General features: G+C 44.5%; 1 protein-coding gene across 1 annotated transcript in view; it reads right to left on the bottom strand.

Annotated features, from left to right (window-relative positions):
- Window positions 1–20104, bottom strand: part of doc2a (double C2-like domains, alpha) — a gene marked incomplete at both ends in the record, with an annotated part of 67070 nt that overhangs the window by 19147 nt on the left and 27819 nt on the right. The window lies entirely within an intron of this gene.

Here is a 20104-nt window from a genome sequence, read left to right as displayed (position 1 = left end):
GGACAGATGTGGATTTTTTTTACCAGCAGACCTCCCGGTCTTTCATTGGGTCAGCATCATTATTCCGACCCTGTCCCTATCCCTATAATCACACGCAAAGCCACGTTGTCGGACTAATGCACTGTCGGGATTACGAGAGGACCCCCTTTCATTACCCCCATCACGTGCACATATATAGACATCAAAGGGGGCTTCAGCCCATGCCCTTTTACCTGTCTGTAAAAACTGGCCTCCATGAATGCAGCATTTACTATGGTGAAATAAATGGAAATGCCCCTCTTTCCATGCCATACCCGAAGGAATCATTCAGGAGACTTCCCAGCATTTTGTGTTGAAATAATTTGTCCTGAGCTTGTAGATTCGAGTCCCCCATCATTCCCATCAATTTACATCTGTGCAGCATTTCGTTCATAATGTTCCGATTGTTAGGCCTATATACTCACGCTATGGACAGAAGCATCACAGGTCTAAAATCCAAGTTCATGTTCAATTCCATCTGTTTCCAAGTCATATAGCCTACAGTCAACAGCCTGCTAAATAGAGAGAGAGAGAATGCGCGTGTTGCTTTTACACTCAGTTGAGGAATACAGGTGTGAGATGGAGGATGACTGATTTAAGCAGTCACACCTGGCCTGAGTCAAACTAGAACTGGACTCAGAGCTGGGTGTGGCTGCGCACCTGTTGTGCATGATGGACTTGATCAAGGCACAACAGGTTAAATCAGTCATCTCCACAAACACGGAGAGAACCACTGTCTAGACAGGGGAGAGCCATCTGCTCTCCTGTGTAAAATTGTGAATTATTCCCTGAACTAAGAGGGATAAACCAATCTACTTAAGAAAGCTGCCCTGCCCTGTGTTGTGTTGTGTTGTGTTGTGTCCTTCCTTGCCCTGGGTGGTGACTAGTCGGTCACAACAGGTTTGGTGCAATCAATAAACAATATGTTTGGTCACCTGTTACTCACCCATAATTCACACTGACAGCTGCCAATAGATGATATTGATGAGATTATGTGAATAATAATAGACAATTATATTAAATTCCAGTCCTGTCTTCCCGCACAGATCTGCGTGCACCAACTGATCTGGTGTAGCCAGGATCATTTCGCACGCACATTATTTTCACATAATGCGCATACGTACTCTCTCTGTGTACCTCGGCCGTGAAGGAGACATGATGTTATACAAGGACACAGGAGTCGCCTATACCATTTACGTCAGTATGGTCCTGGGGAACCAACCTGTGCGTGATCAGCAATGCATTCAGTCCTTTTATCAGCCACATAAGAAAGCTCAGCAACAACCGTACCTGCACACAATTGGCCAGAAGAAAAACACCAAAGGCATTCAACAAGAGTAAGGGGTGCGGAGCATGTTTTCGATTCCTCCCTCCCCCTGTGGATGGAACCTGCCGTCTAATTGATGAGCCATTCGTAGAGGCCCTTTTTATATCTGCTGCTTTTACAAAGGATGCCGCTGCGGGGCGCAGGGGGGGGGGGGGGGGATTGTCCATCCGAATCTAGCCCACACCTAGATTCTAGCCCGCAGTGCCAGAGAGGAAAATGTCAATCCAAAGTGGGCAGCCACAGCATCTGTTCCAGGTGAGTGGCTTTACCGACAGCGAGCACGTAGGCACTACAGGCCCATCAGACTGAGGGGGGGGCTCCAGCTCCCAGCGTTGGCTGGAACATCACAAGAGCCGGTGTGTAGTGAAAGGTCGCAAAGGGCTGCTTGCTCTCGGAAGAGATGAAACCTCTCCGTCGCGCCACGCCCAGGTCATCAGCTTTGACTGACAGACAGCTGCCCCCTCGGGAAGGCCCCTGCCTGGGGGTTTGAAGTCTGATTACGACTGGAAGATTCCCCAGGGAGCTCAACATTGATCGCTGTCAGGCGGAAACCTTGTATGTCCAAAACTGTGACTTTTCATTATTTCCCAGTTTAACATGCCCAATAGAGTGTATCATTGTTGAAGATACAGAACAGTTGAGGTCAGGACCTATGTGTGGGTGGGAGCCCCTAGCTGGGCTTGAGTCACTGGTGTCAAATTGTGCGTGTGCGTAAAAGATTTTGAATTGTTGCCTGTAATAGTGTGGTTAAAAAATATATATTTTTGGTGCATATAATTGTCTCCACCAGGCCGAAGGCATGAGGAGAGAGTATGTTTTGCAGTCCGTCCGTCTGTGTGTCCGTCCGTCTGTGGACAGCTAATCTCCGGCACTGTTGGCTTGATCGCAGCCATACTCTGCACACACACTCCCTGAATGCCACAGCTGAACCTCTGCCCCAAGGTTTTCACATTGGCCTCTTATAGCGCCACCAGAAGGCCGCTTTGTGCAAAACAATTTTTTGGACAGTACACCTACAGAATTTGTCCAAACATCACGCAAATTGGTACACAGTCTCTCTAGAGCCATTCAACGAAACGGGTCTTTCTGATTTTTCAGACTCCATCCTGATTGGCTTCCAAAGTTCGCAGGAGTGCTCACACATCGTGTGATTTCCGTGAAATTGTGCACGCACATTCCCACTAGGCCGAGGAAGAAATGCCACTTTAACATTTTCAACTCAGCCTCGTGGCACTATAACTGGCCGATTAGTGTTTTTACCTCTAACTGCACGGATCTGTGTCTAACTTTGTATGCCAACTCCCTAGAGGACAAGGAAAAACCTTTGTCTGGAATTTTTCACATCTGCTCTTTATAACACCACGAGGAGGCCGACATATGTAAAACACATTTTCTACTATTACTCCTTCAGATTGTATCACATGACTCGACTTCATGTGATCAAGACGGGTAGCCCGCTTTGTACCCGTTTTGTACAAATCGCCACAACTACTCAAACTGTGCATGCATATTCCCACTAGGCTGAGGAAGAAATGCCACTTGACAGTTTTCAAATCAGCCTCATGGTGGCACTACAACAGGCCAAGCCGCGTCTCACACACACACACACCCACACACACACACACACACACACACACACACACACACACACACACACTGAATGATCAGCAAGTATTGATATAGTAAATAATGCACAACTTTTTGCATAATTTCTTCAGTACAGTATATATTGCACTACTTATGTGTGTTCGTCACCAAATTGGACTTGTGCCACGGCGTACCGTTTGAGAAGCACTGTTTTGGCCAGCTGTTGCTCGAGGCTCACAGGTCTTGGCATTTATACTCGGTACATCAGCTCACTGATGGTGAAAACAATTTCTCATCTCCGTGAGCGATACACAGTGTCCCCCAGCCAGTCAACCAATCAAAGCTGTGAGTCGCTATAGGGAGCCTTTCAGGAGATGGCTCACTGCCAGGGAGATGTCCCAATGAGCCCAAACATCTGGTTCATAGGGCCTTGTTTGCATGGTCTTGTTTGGTCTTACAGCCAAAACATCTGGCACAACTGGCTCACAGGGGTTGTGTATAAATTAAGTAACAAACACAAAGAGAAAGACGTTACTTTGGGTGAACATTTGGGTGAACTTGAACTAATGTGTGAACCAAGTGTGAACATTAGTGATTAGTGAGTAATTGCACTCAGTGAAATTGTTTGTCTTCAGGGGTATTGCATTATGCTAGGCTGTGGCTCAGGAGGTAGAGCAGGTTGTCCAATGATCCCTGGGTCGGCGGTTCGAATCCCGGGTCCTCCTGTCCACATGTCGAAGTGTCCTTGGGCAAGACACTGAACCCTACATTGCCTCCAATGAGTTGGTCAGTGTGAGCTTGCCACCATTGGTGTGTGGACGCTGGCGTCCACTGTTCACCGCTTCACCTCCCAATGTATGAATGAATGAACCATTGTAAAGAGCTTTGAGCACTTGGAAAAGCACTATAAAAATGCATCATTACACGGATCTGTATAGAATGATGTATCGTTTCCGCCAGGCCGAAGGCCAGGGATTATGTTTTCACCCGGTCCGTTCGTGTGTTGTTGTTTTTTGTTTCCATCTATGAACAGCCAATTCCCGGCACCTCTGGACTGATCAGTGTGAAACTTTGCAATGCATGCACACTTGCACAGTTGAACACTCCCAGTAAGAGCTCTTCACAGGTCCAGAAAAATGTATTTGTTCCGAGATCCGATTATTTCCGAGATGTTAAATGTTATTAAGGTTGTTTCCATTTTCTACAAAAATAGCAGATGTACAAGCTTGCAGCGTGGCACGAAGTGACGCACTGTGAGCTTGTATATACATATAAATGGATAAAGTGGTTAAAATGATTGCAATGCTGAATTAAACATTTTATCTGTTGACCCCCCCAAGGACCACTGGGGGGTCCATACCCTGTCCATTTTGCATGACTACATTTTCCACCATTTTGCACACTTTCCTACTACTGCTGAACTCACACAAATTGGCAATTATCTCTGGAGTGACCAAAATGATCAAAATATATCACTCAGATGCTTCATATTCCATTCTAATTGGATATGATCGACTTCCAAAATGTGCGGTCCAACCCGGCCTGGGGGAGTTGGTAATTGTAGCTTACGAAGCAAACTAAACTATCGTCTCTGTCTGTGGTATGATCAAGTAGTATAGGCATTAGGCAAAAAGTTCAAATATCGAGAGGTTATAGCATTGGTATGTTGTATTAAGTTGGAAAGATATGCTCAATGACTCATGGGATGAGTACTTACTCCACTCTTAAAATATGTACAGAGCGTTGTACTTTGATCTTTTCTGTGTTTTCCATCCTTTTTTGGCCCAAATCAAATGTTGTATGGTCACGACTCACGATTCCCCTTGTAGTAGGTTGGCGTGTGTGTGTGTGTGTGTGTGTGTGTGTGTGTGTGTGTGTGTGTGTGTGTGTGTGTGTGTGTGTGTGTGTGTGTGTGTGTGTGTGTGTGTGTGTGTGTGTGTGTGTGTGTGTGTGTGTGTGTGTGTGTGTGTGTGTGTGTGTGTGTGTGCGCGTGCGCAGTTTAACATGCCCGATAGAGTGTATCATTGCTGAAGATACAGAACAGTCGAGGTCAGGACCTAGGTGTGGGTGGGAGCCCCTAGCTGGGCTTGAGTCACTGGTGGGGCCCACCCACACCACAACATGATAAGCTACTGTACAACTCCAACCATATGTTAAGTCCTGAAACATGTATCCCAATGGAGTATATGCAGTGGTTCTCAAACTTTTGTTAAAATTTTAACACAAAGATTGCGGATGTGGTAAGTGGCTTGCGCGCGGCCGGAATTAGGGAGATTAGTACTCAAGTACTTCCGTTTTCCCCGCTTGCAGACCGCCATTGTAAGGAAAGGCTAATGTTAGCATTAGCTCACGCTAGCTATCTAACTCGAGAAATGTTTAGATTTCAATCGCGATGCGATTAAAAATCTGAAATCAGATCCGAACCTCGGATTTCTGATCAGCACAACGGACAGCGATGTCGTTTTTGAGAGAGAGAGAAAATCTGAAATCAGATCCGAACCTCGGATGTCTGATCGAGAGAGAGAGAGAGGATTATATGCGAGTCAAGCCCGGCTGGACTGACAGTTCCCCACTATTCCTGTAATTGTCTCCACCAGGCCGAAGGCATGGGGAGAGAGTATGTTTTGCACTCCGTCCGTCCGTGTGTCCGTGTGTCCGTGTGTCCGTCCGTCCGTCCGTCTGTGACCAGCTAATCTCCGGCACCGGTAACCCGGTCGATGCCAAATTTTGCACACACACTCCCTGGATGCCAACGATGAACCTCTGCCCCAACATTTCCAGAACGTCCTGTTATAGCGCCACCAGGAGGCCGCTTTGTGCAAAACAAATTTTTGGACAGTACACCTACAGATTTTGTCCAAACATCACGCAAATTGGTACACAGTCTCTCTAGAGCAAGGGTTTTCAACTGATTATGAACCAGGGACCACCACCCTGACTGAGAATCAACCTGGGGACCACCACCCTGACTGAGAATCAACCTGGGGACCACCACCCTGACTGAGAATCATGGGGACCACTACCCTGACTGAGAATTAACCTGGGGACCATTGTTGTGTTGGGAGGGGGGATATGGGCGTGGTGTGGGGGAAAGAAATTAACCTTCCATATTAAACTCATGTTGCTGTTCATTGTAACTTACTCTATGAGTAAGCAGACACTTGCGATTGATTATGGGCACATTTCCTTATAATGGTGACTCAACCAGGCAAACCGGTACGGTTTCCCTTGAGATTCTAACTCACCTTTCTGTGGAAGTTCTTGACATCCGACTTCCCAGTAACTGACAACATCGACGCGTCATCGTTTGTCACCAGATCATTTACTGCATTGTTTCTTAACTTGTGGTCAATGCAATAAATCTTCACTTTCCTACATTACTAAATGCATGGTCAGGGACCACATGCAACACCTTCACGGACCACCAGTGGTCCACGGACCACCTGTTGAAAACCCATGCTCTAGAGCCATTCAACGAAACGGGTCTTTCAGATTTCTCGGACTCCATCCTGATTGGCTAAGATTGGCTTCCAAAGTTCGCAGGAGTGCTCAGTTTCAAACAAAATGCTGCAAATCATGAACACATTGTGTGATTTCCGTGAAATTGTGCACGCACATTCCCACTAGGCCGAGGAAGAAATGCCACATGAACATTTTCAACTCAGCCTCTTGGTGGCGCTATAACTGGCTGAAAAGTGTTTTTACCTCTAACTGCACGGCTATGTGGATAACTTTGTATGCCAACCTTTTCCTGGAATTTTTCACATCTGCTCTTTATATAGCGCCACCAGGAGGCCGTAAAACACATTTTCTAATATTACTCCTTCAGGTTTTATCCAAATTTCACGCAAATCGGTACACATGCTCTCCATAGTCATGTGATCAAGACGGGTTTGTTTGATTTCTCATAATCCACCCTCATTGGCTACGATTGGCTTCTAAACTTTTCAGGAGTAGCCCGCTTTGTACCCGTTTTGTACAAATCGCCACAACTACTCAACGCAGCGTCCGATTGTGGTGAAACTGTGCATGCATATTCCCACTAGGCTTTGGAAGAAATGCCACTTGACCGTTTTCAAATCAGCCTCATGGTGGCGCTACAACAGGCCAAGCCGCGACACACACACACACACACACACACACACACACACACACACACACACACACACACACACACACACACACACACACACACACACACACACACACACACACACACACACACACACACACACAGGTCACCTGGTGGAGACCTGTGCCCAGAAGGGCACTTTTTCTAGTTAAAGATGTATTTCTCATATAAATGATTGTATGAACAAAACTCAACCCATGTTTGTTCTTTGCTCTAATACATCCCTTTGAAGTCTGAGACATAACTATCCATGTACAACACTGCTGTTTATTTTTTTTACCCAATCTCTCAGACAGGTTTCCCTCCTATAGACTGAAGAAACAGTCCCTCCAACAGTACATGTACACGTTTTCAAATGTAAAATATTTATAGAAATCTTTTGAAAATAGCAGATCTACAATCTAGCTTGTTAAATGTGTCGCTTTGCGACGCATTGCGAGCTTGTAGATCTGCTATTTTCAAATGGCAGACATGTACAGTATATAGGGCTGAAGTGGGTAATGTATGTTTACACACATTAACGATAGACCGGAATGGAAAAGTAATCAAACCCATCTTTTTATTTTTTCTTAAAATGCAAACTGTACAAAATGATTCAATACTGATTATTTCTATTGTAAAACTATATGATACAAAGTCAAAATACAATATTTGCTGTTTACATATCAATATACTTTGATTTTTTTTAAATTAAAATCGATATTTCGATACAGTTCTAGATACAGTTGAGACTTTAATCCTTGTGAGATAAGAAAATGCGGTTATATAGAGCAGTGGTTCTCAAAGACCACCCCTCCCCCGCCCCATGTGGTTCCACTGCTACTACTCACGGTTGTGTCAAAAGAGAGCATTGTGCATCAATTGGCCTCTGAGATCAAATGATTGCAGCAACATACGATGTTGCGGTGAGCAAGGCGAGTGGAGCAGCAGGGGATGGATGCCTGCTGATTCCCACTCAACTCGGCTTACCCGCTCTGACGGCAACTAAAGCCCTACTGAAACTGAGATGATGAACAATGAAGACACCGAGTGCCCTAGCAATATATGGATCAAGATGGTGCATTGGTCTAAAGCTGTGAATCTCAATCTTCATTAGGCCACAGACCCCCTTTTCATACCTTTTATTTATTTTGTATCTCTGGGACTCCAATCGTCACAGAAATGTGTAGATGCAGTGTTAATTTAGAGAGTGTACAAATGGAACCAAATTAACCCTTAAGAGTTCACTTGGTTCCATTTGTACAGAGCCATAACGGTCCATTTGGACTCTCTGGCCCCTTTTCCACCAGGGTTGAACCAGTTCTGTATTTTTCCACCGGGTTGAACCAGTTCTGTATTTTTATCCTGCCTAATTTTGAACCAAATGAATTGGTTCAGATCCCTAAAAGTTGGTTTGGAACTGGAACCAAAAAATACTTCTTGCCCTGAAGTGGGAACCAAAGTGGGCATGTCACTATTCAGGTTAACACCCTCCGCGCCATTGCCGATGATTAAAGTCAATTGAATCCTAATTTTGATACTGACGCTTAACGCCATTGCCAACGGCCTTCGGCAATTGCGCTTTTATAGCGCGTTCGATTGCTCGAGCCAAAATGCTACTCACGTTAGCCGGTTAGCTATAGCTGTGTTGTTAGCACAGCACTGGATCGCCCATCTTAGTTTGTCGTCGCCATAATAATCCATTCTATCCATTTCTTTCAATCGCCTGTATCTCCTATTCCTTGTCCCAGATGGCATTTTGGTCAAAACAGCGTTTCTTTGACGGCACAGATCTGACGATCTGGAGCTCTGGTCTGGATTCACATTGTAAACAAGGCCGGCCCAGCTCCGTGTAACTTCCTAACTTAGGACTACTGCTAGTGAAGCGGAAATGGCGGCTTTTCAAAATAAGAGCTCAAATTTTAAAAATGCTGGCGTGAATTAGATCCTAATAATTTCAATAAATGATAGCGCTAAAAGAAGGTGATGATAATATGCAGCTGCATTCTCAAGTATTCCCAGGTTTTACAACAGGATATTCACTTTATGGTTCAACTGCAGACTGCCTGTCAAGACAACAAACAGACTGAACTGGGTCTTTTTCATTTCCTAACTCAGCAGCAGGTGTGTTACCAAGTATTACGTGAGGATGAATCTCTAAATAAGTTTACCATCCGTCCCCTGGCAACCGCCAATTGTCTGGAGCCTGAGTGATTGTGTCCTTCTCTCTCTTTCTGTCTCTCTCTTTCAATCTCTCCAAACCTTGTGAATTGCTTATTTGTGTTGTACTTCTAAGCATAGTTTAGGCATCTCTCTCTCTCTCTCTCTCTCTCTCTCTCTCTCTGTCTCTCCTCTCTCTACCTTCCTTTTATCTGGCTCTTGTTTGTTTTCTGCCTAACCACAGCTCAATTATAATAATTGTACTGTATTGCGCTGGTGGGTGGCTAAATGAACTCACACCAGGCTAAACGAAAACAGCATACCTATACTGCTGAGTTCAGACAACAACGAGATATCACATGAAACAGGATGAAGCGCCAAGTGGGGGATTATGAAATGTCAGGACTAGGGCTGTCCCCGACTAAGGATTTGTATAGTCGAAATTAATATGAATAAATTTGCTGTTAGTCGACTGATAGTCGACTGAACACCCCCCTGCACCCCCCCCCCACCCCCCCCCCAAAAAAACAACACATTTGCATTAAGGTTGGGCGATATGCCAATTGTTTTCAATCGCCCATCGTCTGTTTTTGCAGCGCCGTTCGCTACGCGTTGAGAGCTTGTAGATCCGTCTATTTTTGCAGCGCAGCGCAGCCAGGGTAACAAAATAAAAAATAAGTTACAGGTGGAGATGAAGTGAAGTTGGAACGGACAAGCAGCTGCAAGCCACGCTAACATCACAACCACTGGCTGGTGACAGTGTTGTTAGCCGCAGCAACATGTAGCCTGCCCTGGTAACTTCTCCTCCTCCCCGGAGAACTCTTGCCTCCACAAGCTCTCAAGGCATCGCGTCCTGCCTGTTTTTGCAGCGCCGTTCGCTACGCGTTGAGAGCTTGTAGATCTGTCTATTTTTGCAGCGCTGGTGTCGGGGTTCGTTCACGTTGTCAATAAAAAAATAACCTAGATTACAGGCGGAGATGAAGTTGAATCAGTAGCTAACGATCCCCGACCCTACACTAACACTAGCAGCCTGTTTTTTATTTTCCCCCCGACTTCACGGGTGGCGCATTGGGATTGTGATGAGACACGAGACAGCAGTGTGCATTCTGTTGTGACTGTATATTATTAAACTGCATGGGTCTGGACTCCGGAGCATAAACAACATGTAGGCTACAGTACACTACAGTAGCCTCCCTCGGCTCGGTCCCTCCCAGCCTTTACTCTGGCTGCCAGAGTGTTCCCCGATGCTGCGGTGCGGGGACTGGGAGCATACATTATAACGGAGGAGGGGTTTTCCACCCGGCCCAAAAGAAAAAAAATCGTCCCGACTGTTTTTTTTTTTTTTGGTGAACATCGACTGAGAGGTTGTCAGTCGACTGAGACCCGTTCTGATCGATTAGTCGACTATTCAACTAATCGAGGTCAGCCCTAGTCAGGACACAATGGGACTGCAGGGGAATCAACTGCACCACTTTGTGTTACTGAAATGAATCACTTGACTGTGAGACACACACACACACACACACACACACACACGCTGCTGAAAGTTGGGGTACCATTAACAACCAATAGAGGGTATGCGCGTGACATCATCATCATACCCGGAAGTTATGCGGGAATGCCTACTGAGTGGCAAAAAACTAATTTCTGGCCTTGACAGCCCATACATCCAAACAAAAAAGTCCTATTTGATTGCATTAAATGACTTTAAACAACATTAAATTCACTTTGTCACTCGATCTGCCATTCACTTTATGCATACACTCTATATAGGAGAAATGTTCTAAATTTCATTATACTTTAAGTAACATGTGATGTGTCAAACTAGGGGGTTTTCATGATTCTGAATCCATTCCAAGCATTAGTTTTGCACGAAAAACAGTGTGTGCAAAACAAATGCTTGGAATGGGTTCAGAATCATGAAAGCCCTATAGAATCATGTTCCGAAATGTTCATTGGCTCTACAGTAATTGTTTGTATGAATCTGTATTATGTACATCAGCCTTGGAGCAACTCCAACAGCATTGGAAGCAGCCATTAACTAAATGTTATTCCTCCATGAATTGGAGGCTGTAATTTTGACATTATTCTCTGACCTTCCAATTAGACTGGGAGGTAATTATTTCATGTCGGCCATGGAATCAAATCATTCATTAGACCAAACTAAAGAAGCTGCATCGATTCATGCTCATTCGTGCTGAGTCTGAGAGGCTGCAAACGTCACCCGTAACTGTAGACGGTAACCACGTGCATTTAGCCTACTTTATTACCGTGCTATATTTTGAGTATCTGACAAATATTGTAATTTTTACAAATATTGTAATTCTTTATGCACTAATCTAACTATAAATGCACTACGTCTCTGCGTGCGTGCGTGCGTGCATGCGTGCGCGTGCAGTATCCATTTATATTGATGAGGTCGGGGTAAAAACCATGTACTGTAGGTCCTAAACTGCATGTCTTTTTATATTTAAAACCATTCCTGCTGCTATTCCATCACCCTGATATGATGTGGTATGCTGTCAGGCCCACGCTTGACTCTGAGAGATGGACGTGCAGGGACTCATTCCACAAATACTGAAGGAATAAAACAAAGGGACAGATTGTGGGTACAACAAGGATCCTTCAGCTGGCTGCAGGGGCCGGCAGGGAGACGTCCATGTTGCTGCTCCACCACCCAGAGATGTTCTGGGATAAAAGGAGCGAAACATGCTAAAGGGTGGCTCCTGACTGATGACCCAGCAGCCAGCACCATGGCACCGTCGGAGGTGCGTCAGGCAAAAATGCCCAGCATGTGTTTCACTTATGCTTACATCTAGCCTCGCGTAGCCAGAAAATTGTCTGGCATTGCTCAATTGTGGGAGGATTCCGTCCCTCCGCAGTAGCAAGGAACCAACCAGATTATAGTCTGGAACCAGGGTATAACCAACCAGGGCCCAGTATGCAAATATAGAGCGGGCTTATCACCTGTGACGTACATTGAAAGAGACAAGTTTGCTGCTCTGATTGGTTGTAGGTCTAACCAATAGTCTGTTTGAATCTTTTTGTAACTGCCCCTTGGAAAAAATCCTAACACTGAGAAGGGCTAGAGCTAGACTAATATCCAGTAAGTGTACAGTAAGTGCAACTGTTGTGTCATGCCACACAGATGACACACACCGTGGCACACATGGCAGTAAGGAGCCTACAGTTGCTGTCCGAGCAGAAACCTCTTATCGCCGTTTTTAAACTGTTTTCCCGTAAACGCCCATACTTTGAATTTGAATCTTGAAAAGTAAGCATTTTGGACATATGAGGTTTCCACCCGACAGAGACGATATCCAGTGGGCCACCACAATCTTAACACAATCGGTGCCGGGATGCCTTCAAAATAGGAGCTCTGGGGTGCCGGAAAGACATGGCCGCTTTTATCATCTATCAGCTTTATCCAGCTGATAGATATGTAATGACTATCAACAGTGGATATAAGACTGATATAGCACACACTGTCTGTACACTGTGTGTATTTTCTTTTTTTGTGGCTTTTACCTTTATTTTTTAATATTTGTTTTATGGAGGGACAGATAGTAGGATGATAGGAAATGGGGAGAAAGATGGGGGGGTGACATGCAGTAAAGGCCGATCGGGAGTCGAACCCGTGGCACACTGCCAGACTGGATTACCAGCCAAGGTGCCTGGACCGCTGAGCCACGGCCCAGGCCCACTGTGTGTATTTTCTGCTTTAAAAGAAGAGCAGCGGCCTCCTAGTCGATATTCAAGAGAACTTTGTCCATTGTGGTATACTTTTAAACTTCTTTAGTTTTAAGGTATATTCAGTGATTTCACTTAATTCAAATATCTCTTCTTTTTTTGTTTTGTTATGATAATCCTCCCTACTATAGAGTGTGCTGACCAATGACCATATAAGGAGTTCCTCCCTGTCCACAGTTAACCCCTACTCTCTATCCAATCAGGAAAGAGAGTAGCCTTCCGCCAATCACGATCGAGCGGTGGCAGACCTTGGTGTGCGTTAGAGCTCTTCATGGGTCCAAAAAAATGGTTCCGAAATCCGAAATTAATCTGTGACATGTTACCGATTCCGACCCGTTCCGAAAATATTTTCAAATAGTTAAACCAAACCTGAATGGATCCGTGACAATTTCGTCCGATTCCGACCCGTTCCGAGATTTCTTTCAAATTGCGGCGCCGAGTCCGACCGAGATCCGATTATTTCCGACATTCCGAGAGACCCGACCCAGCCAGGCAGACATAAATGTGGACTATAACGTATTGACCAATTACCATTTTATGATTAAAGCGTGAAAGAGAGAGAGACACAGACAGACAGAGAGAGACTGCGCGCTGCAGTAGAGGGTGAGAGAGAGAGAGAGAGAGAGAGAGAGAGAGAGAGAGAGAGAAAAAAAGAGTCTTGTCTCTTCTCGTCTCTTCAGCGTGCGTGCATTTAAAATTAACCAAACGTATCATTTATTTTTTACACACAATCATCAGTTTTAGCAGAAGAAGATGCATGTAGCCTACCGGTCTTAATTGGCTGAATGGAATATTAACAAGGCGTGACACTCAATGCACTTATAAACAGCTCCTGCTTGGCTCTCTTCTTTATCCACGTGTGGGGAATGGGATACATAGGAGAGTTGTCATGGTTGCTTGAATCCTTCTTATAATAATTTGATTTGAGCTTTGCTAGTTTGCTTTCACCTCGTTGAGGTCAACACTGTTGTCGGGATCCGTGATCGTGATATAAAGTATAATTGCACACCGGTGTTTTCATTCAAATCAGCGCAAGGCAAAACCATGCAGGACGGGGCTTGAATTGTGTGGTAAGTCTTACCACACAATGCTGGTCTTACCACACAATGCTGATCCTAAATCAGCATAATCATCACACGTAACACAGCCGTTAGTGTCGCTGCAACACTAACCTGATCCTAGGTCAGCTTAATTACGTTAAAACACGACTCCGGCCCGAGCGGGGCTCGGGTCAACTCGGGTATTTTCGGAGTCGGGGAACCCGGTGAAGAGCTCTAGGGCTCCAATTTTGTCGCATCCTTTACCCGCAGCGCGGCCCGCAATTCAGCCGCTGCCCGAACATTACGAATATAGGAGCTTTCGCTGTCCCTTAATGGTATTTTCGTCCAGCATCACCCGCTATCTTCTTTCAGCGGCAGCGGCTGCAGCTATGAAGCAATTTAGCACTAACGGGCGACGGTTAAGGGATCTATTAAAGGGATCTCTGAAAGCCAAGACTGGTGATTGGTTAAATCTGATTTAATTATTGCAACGCCCAAACCACACCTATGCATAATATAACGGGTAACGGAGGTGTTTAAGGGATTTAGACAGGTAACCATAATACCAACTTTAGTTGGGGAACACCCTTTCCCCACTCCTAAAACCCCAATTAGTGGCTTTAGAAAGATGAGACAAAAATGGAGCCCCTAGTGTGCGTGCTGTTGGCCGTTGACCGGGGCGGACCAAGGTTTTTTCCAAATCACCCAAATCACTGAATGCTACTTTAACAAGAAGCATTGACTGATTATTGACGAGGAAAACTCAGTCCATTGGTGCCAGGAGTTTCACATCTTGAGTTTGGCACAACAATGAATTGACAGCTTTTATCAGTTTTAGAAGTTCCCTTCCACACTCTTCTAGCAAGATGGATGAGGCGAAGATGAGATTCTTCACTAACAGCCTTTTTCTCTTTTGTTTATTTGCTTTCCTTTGCTGCTCTGAGATGAACCCCAGAGCCAATACGAAGCCTTATCTAACCGCCCACAAACCAATTTTGCTTGTCATGTGTCGGCACTCGGCCCATATGCATAAATAAAGCGGCGGGGAAGAGTTTGCTGCCAGCAGAACGTAATCCTACTGTCTGCGGAAACTCACAGTGCTGCCTTGTTGCCCCCGATAATGAGCAAGAATACACATCCTCGCCCGCGGGGTTCGGGGGTTAGGCCGTCCAGAAATGCAAATGGCTGTCTGAAGCACCCTCCGCTTGGCTTCTTTCATATTCAGATTTGACATAATTAAGCCCCAGATGGCCATCGTTCAATCAGTGAACGTGCACGCCCGGGCGCATGCACACACACATCGTATTACTACACAGTATACTTGCGAGGACATCAACGTTTTAGAATCGGGCTTTTATGAATGCGTCATTATGGTCTGTCAGGTGGAAACCCTCATATGTCCAGAACTGTCACTTTTCAGGATTCAAATTAAATACTGTAGAATGATCAAGTAGGGTGCTAATTTACGAAAAACTCAAAGTTACGATATGGAGATACAAGGTTTCTGCCCAACAGCAACTATATGAAGAGTCTTCAGCTACCAGACGAGTGCTTTAGAGTCAAGCGTGCGTACAGACGCCATTGAGCACCGCTGCTCGAGCACCTGGCTGATTGTCCTCCAACAGAGGAGGTGGCCTTTTGGGGAGCGCTAATTAATTATTTAAATCCCATTTTACGGTGACCCTGGGACCCTCATTTGTCATATTTATAGTTTATGGGTTTGTGTGACTGACACCGCGAGGCGGCCTGCTGTGCGAGGGTGGCCTGCTGTCCACCCTCGTATAAACCGTAACAATAAAACATAACAGCTGTTACTGTACTTGTTGCGACTGCAGGTCGCATTTACTAGAAAATCGTGCATTTCCTGTCAGTCAGTCACCCCCAGGCATGACCATATATGGAGATCCCTGATGTCATCAATATTTGCCAGCAACTTTACATCTGACCTCAAACCTAAAACCCTTAGATCTCCATATATGGAGCTGACCTGTTCTGACATTCCATAAGTTGATCCTTCCCCATCCATCCTTCCTCTTCGATGTCTCTCTTTTGACTGATACCTGTCCATTTAAACTCTAGACGGGCCCGCCCCAAAGTTATTAGTGCAGTTATTAGTGCAGCGACCTCTCTCTCAGGCGTCTTACTGGTAGTAGTAGCCTATAGATACTCCTGGCCAAATGTTTACAAGGTAAAGCTGCTCCCATTACAAGAGAAACCTGCTCAGTAAATGTGGTATTCAAGTTAAAGCACTAGAATACCTGCTTTTAAAAATACTTTCAAAAGTACATGCTTTAAAAAATGCTTCTATTCAGAAATACAAATTCAAGTACGTAGTCTTTTTTTAATGTCTATGCATTGCTGTATTGAAAGGTAGACATTTTCAACTACAACAAAATAAAAAATGCTTAAAGTAACCGATCTACGTTCATAAGATCGGCTATTTGAACAATAGCCGGTTTAGTGGTTACTGCAATTCATAATGTATTCCTTCCTAGAAATGTAGTGGAGTCAAAAGTACAGTAAATGTCTTTGAAATGTGGTGGACTGAGGGTCATAATGTTTCCAAAAGTATCAGGTTAAGAATCTCACCTATTTTCACTTAATCTGACCAAAGCCATAATTTGTCACAAGCTCAGTGTGGCTGCTGGGACTGTCACAAAGCCAGGAGGATAAATGCCACCAAGGGAACAATTCCAAGGCCTTAATGCCTCAAGATGGCCTGAGCCATTTGAGCTGCATGGGGAGAAATAACCTTACATTCTATGTTTTGTGACCTTGAAGTCTATTAAATGTGGGGTGCCATGACCACCCCCCCCCCCCCCCCCCCTTCCTAGGAGGAAGATTAAAAAAAAGTGTACAGAAAGGTCACCATTTCATCACAACTACACTTATTTTCACCTAGGAGTACTTCTTGTCAATAGCTAATAAATGTTGTGTGTATTGGGCTATTCAAAAACTAACTCTGATGCCAAAACTTGAAAGAGCGTGACCCAAGTGGGACCAGAGTCAGCACTCGGCAAGGTCTGGTGGCGCAAATGTCCAATTATTTTTCTGTTGAACATCCTACAGCTATGAAAATGTTAAAGGCAGTTGCTGTAGCCTGCATAATTATGCCTGTAGTTCCAACAGTCTGGAAAAATGAATGAAAGTGTTCAAACAATGTTTTGAAAAGGTGTTTTATGCCAGCCCGCCTTGAATTTAACATGCAGAGACGTGCTCACAATAACGAACGAGCTTCCATGTTAGTTCAGTACATGCTGACAAAAACAACCTGGTTTACACGGTTATAACCCATCAATCATCATTTTTCACCGTCGGACCAACAAACATCTGTAGGTTACGGTGACTGCCTTTATATTTTTAACAATGTTCAATTCAAGGATCTTATGATCTTGATGCGGTACCGAATCCCATAGTTACAGTGGACAGCGAGGCAACAACACACTATTCACTCTCAAGGTTTCAGCCTCCAGGAAGAAACCCTAACAAATACAAATACAAATGGAGGACATCATTGCACATAACAACCACACCAGGGGGTTTAATGAAGTACTGTCACCTCATAGACACAAAAAAGCACCCTATCTTTAACCACATGGAAGTCATGTGCCAAAATAGCTGACCTACAAGCTCACCATCGACGTGGTGTGAGCTTGCAGATCAGCTATTTTTGACGAAGAGATATGGTGTAGAGGGGGAAAGGGTGAGGGGTTCAACTACAGAGCCCTGAGAGACCCTGTTCAGCAAAGTATAAAGGGTTTAAGTGGGTTTCAAGGCTATTTCAGTTTCCATTGTCATAGGTTTTGTTACAAATCATCAATATCAATTTGGGGGAAAAATGCCGTTCTGAGCATTACTCAAGGGCTTTTTGGTGTGGCTCATTCGAGCCTGGTGTGGACCCACCTAACATTGTCACCCGTCTACCCATGCTAGAGAAATTGTGAAACTGCAATAGTTCATACTACAGATGCTGCTTACATGTTTGTTGGTTCGTTCTTTGTGTCTTTCTGTCCTCCTTTCTTTTTTAATAAGTCTGGGTAGCTCGCAGTCAGTAGAGCACTCGCTTTTTGACCACAAGGTCATAGGTTCCGTCCCGGGCGCCGCCAACTCAGCAAAAGAGTAGCACGGCTTTGGAGTGTATATTGAGCTTGCAGGTCTGCTATTTTCAGCGCACTGCCCACTGTCCAAACGAGAACGTGCATCATACCAGTGGAGTCCGCAGCACACAACAGTGTTACTGTGTGACTGACAAGTATGCAAGAGGCCGGCAAAAGATGAAACAATCGATTAATTATTTTGCGTGTTTGATGCCAGTGCGACACTAGAGCTCGAATGCCCGGATGAAACTCATTGTCTCCCCTCGTAATACTGTAAAGCCCCCAGCAGGGACCCCCCTGAGTCTATATACGCTATTGCTTAAACATTTCACTTGCACTATTTATAAAATTTACTTTGTGTATTTTAATTTATGTAGAAGTCGTCACAACACAAGTGAATAAGGAACTAAACTAAGAATGGACCCTTGTGGCTGCTTGTGGATTCTTAAGACATGATCCTTTGACAACTTTGACATGTTAAAAACTTGCATCTAATTGAATGCTATCAGGCATAACACAGAGGGAAATGCAGTAATAATAATACTTTCCATTTCCAAATTCTACGATTTGGTCTTAAAACTGCGAGACAGTTATTACTGTACACTCTCAGAGTTATGGGGGTCCTCTGACTTAAAAAAAAGTTAGAGAACCACTGCCCTAAATAAACGCCCAATCAAGCCCCTTGAATCACCCTGAAAGGGTTGATTTCTCAATAAAGAATGGCTCACTGTTGATTACCCGGCTTATTACATGCCTACTTAATAAATACACCAATAATTTGACACCAAACATAATGATTTCATTGATTTAAAAAATGGCATAGCTCACTGTCGAGGAAATATGCCTTAATTAATGCACCTTCAACCCTTGTGATGCAACATGCTGTGAGCTTGCACTATTGGCTACCACTGCTACTTTCCCAGACAGTTTGTCAATGATGACATGCCCAGAATAAGAATGCTTGATATGGCTAGCTCAGCTGTCCTTGTACTTTACTTTTTAAAGCTATTTTACAGACTCTTTCATCCCCTTCTGGTCTGGATATCCGCCGTTCCCCCCATCCCACCTCCAGAGGGACGCGTGTCACTTTGACTCCTTAAGTCAAAGTGACTTTGACTCAGGTAAAGCCACCACAAAGACAGAGCCGTCTCCTCGCCATCTGTCACTCAATCTAAACGCTGACGAGCCCCCCTTTCTCTCTCTGTGTTCCACACAGCTGTCACTCATCAGGGATTGTTACTTTCAGGTGCTGCCAATTCGCCCTGGTCTTCCTTTATACTGTACATAAAAGCCCCTCTGTCTCCCCAACGGTACTTTTGATACCATCGACCCAAAAAAAGAAGAAAATCCCCCAGGGTGTCGAGATCTTATCGCAAAGCTTCCATATCAATGTCCTTCACCTAAATGCAGACGTAGAAGAAAAGACACTCGATGTTCTGAGTGATATTTGAAAGAAGACTGTTTAACCTCTCTAAACCCTCTACTGTGTAGAATACAAAGTGCAGTAACTGCGTTTTTGGACACACTGACTTATTTGTGTACATCCAAAAGGTGAAATTAGCCTTCTTGATTTTGGCGGATAAACAATTACCTCAAGAACATAATAGTGTAATATCACTTATTTGCTGATATCACATTTGGCTGACCAGTTGAAACACATTTGGACCCATTATTATCCAATGTATTCTTCCCCGTAGTTATGGCATTTTGGCTTTGTAGGACAGAATAGCTGAGTTGCAACTGTACTTCTGTTCACTCTGCACCAAATTATTGCAAGCCAAATACCATCATTCATTTTTACTGCTACTGATATTCTGTAGGTGTACCTAACCTGCTGTGGGTGTTTCTCCTGCTCTCTCTCCTTTCCTTTAAAACAGACTCTCTGCATTCACACTGAAGAGTTCGCCTACACGGATGCTGTCAGGCGGAAACCTCGTATCTCCACATTTCGACATTATATATATTTTTTCCCTCGTAAATGAATGTCCTACTACTTCATCATACAGTGTCACAC

The sequence above is a fragment of the Electrona antarctica genome (genome assembly GCF_951216825.1).
Source record: "Electrona antarctica genome assembly, chromosome: 14".
NCBI lineage: Eukaryota > Metazoa > Chordata > Actinopteri > Myctophiformes > Myctophidae > Electrona > Electrona antarctica.
The sequence above is the reverse complement of the archived record's forward strand: the minus strand, read 5'-3'. Positions and strand labels throughout refer to the sequence as shown.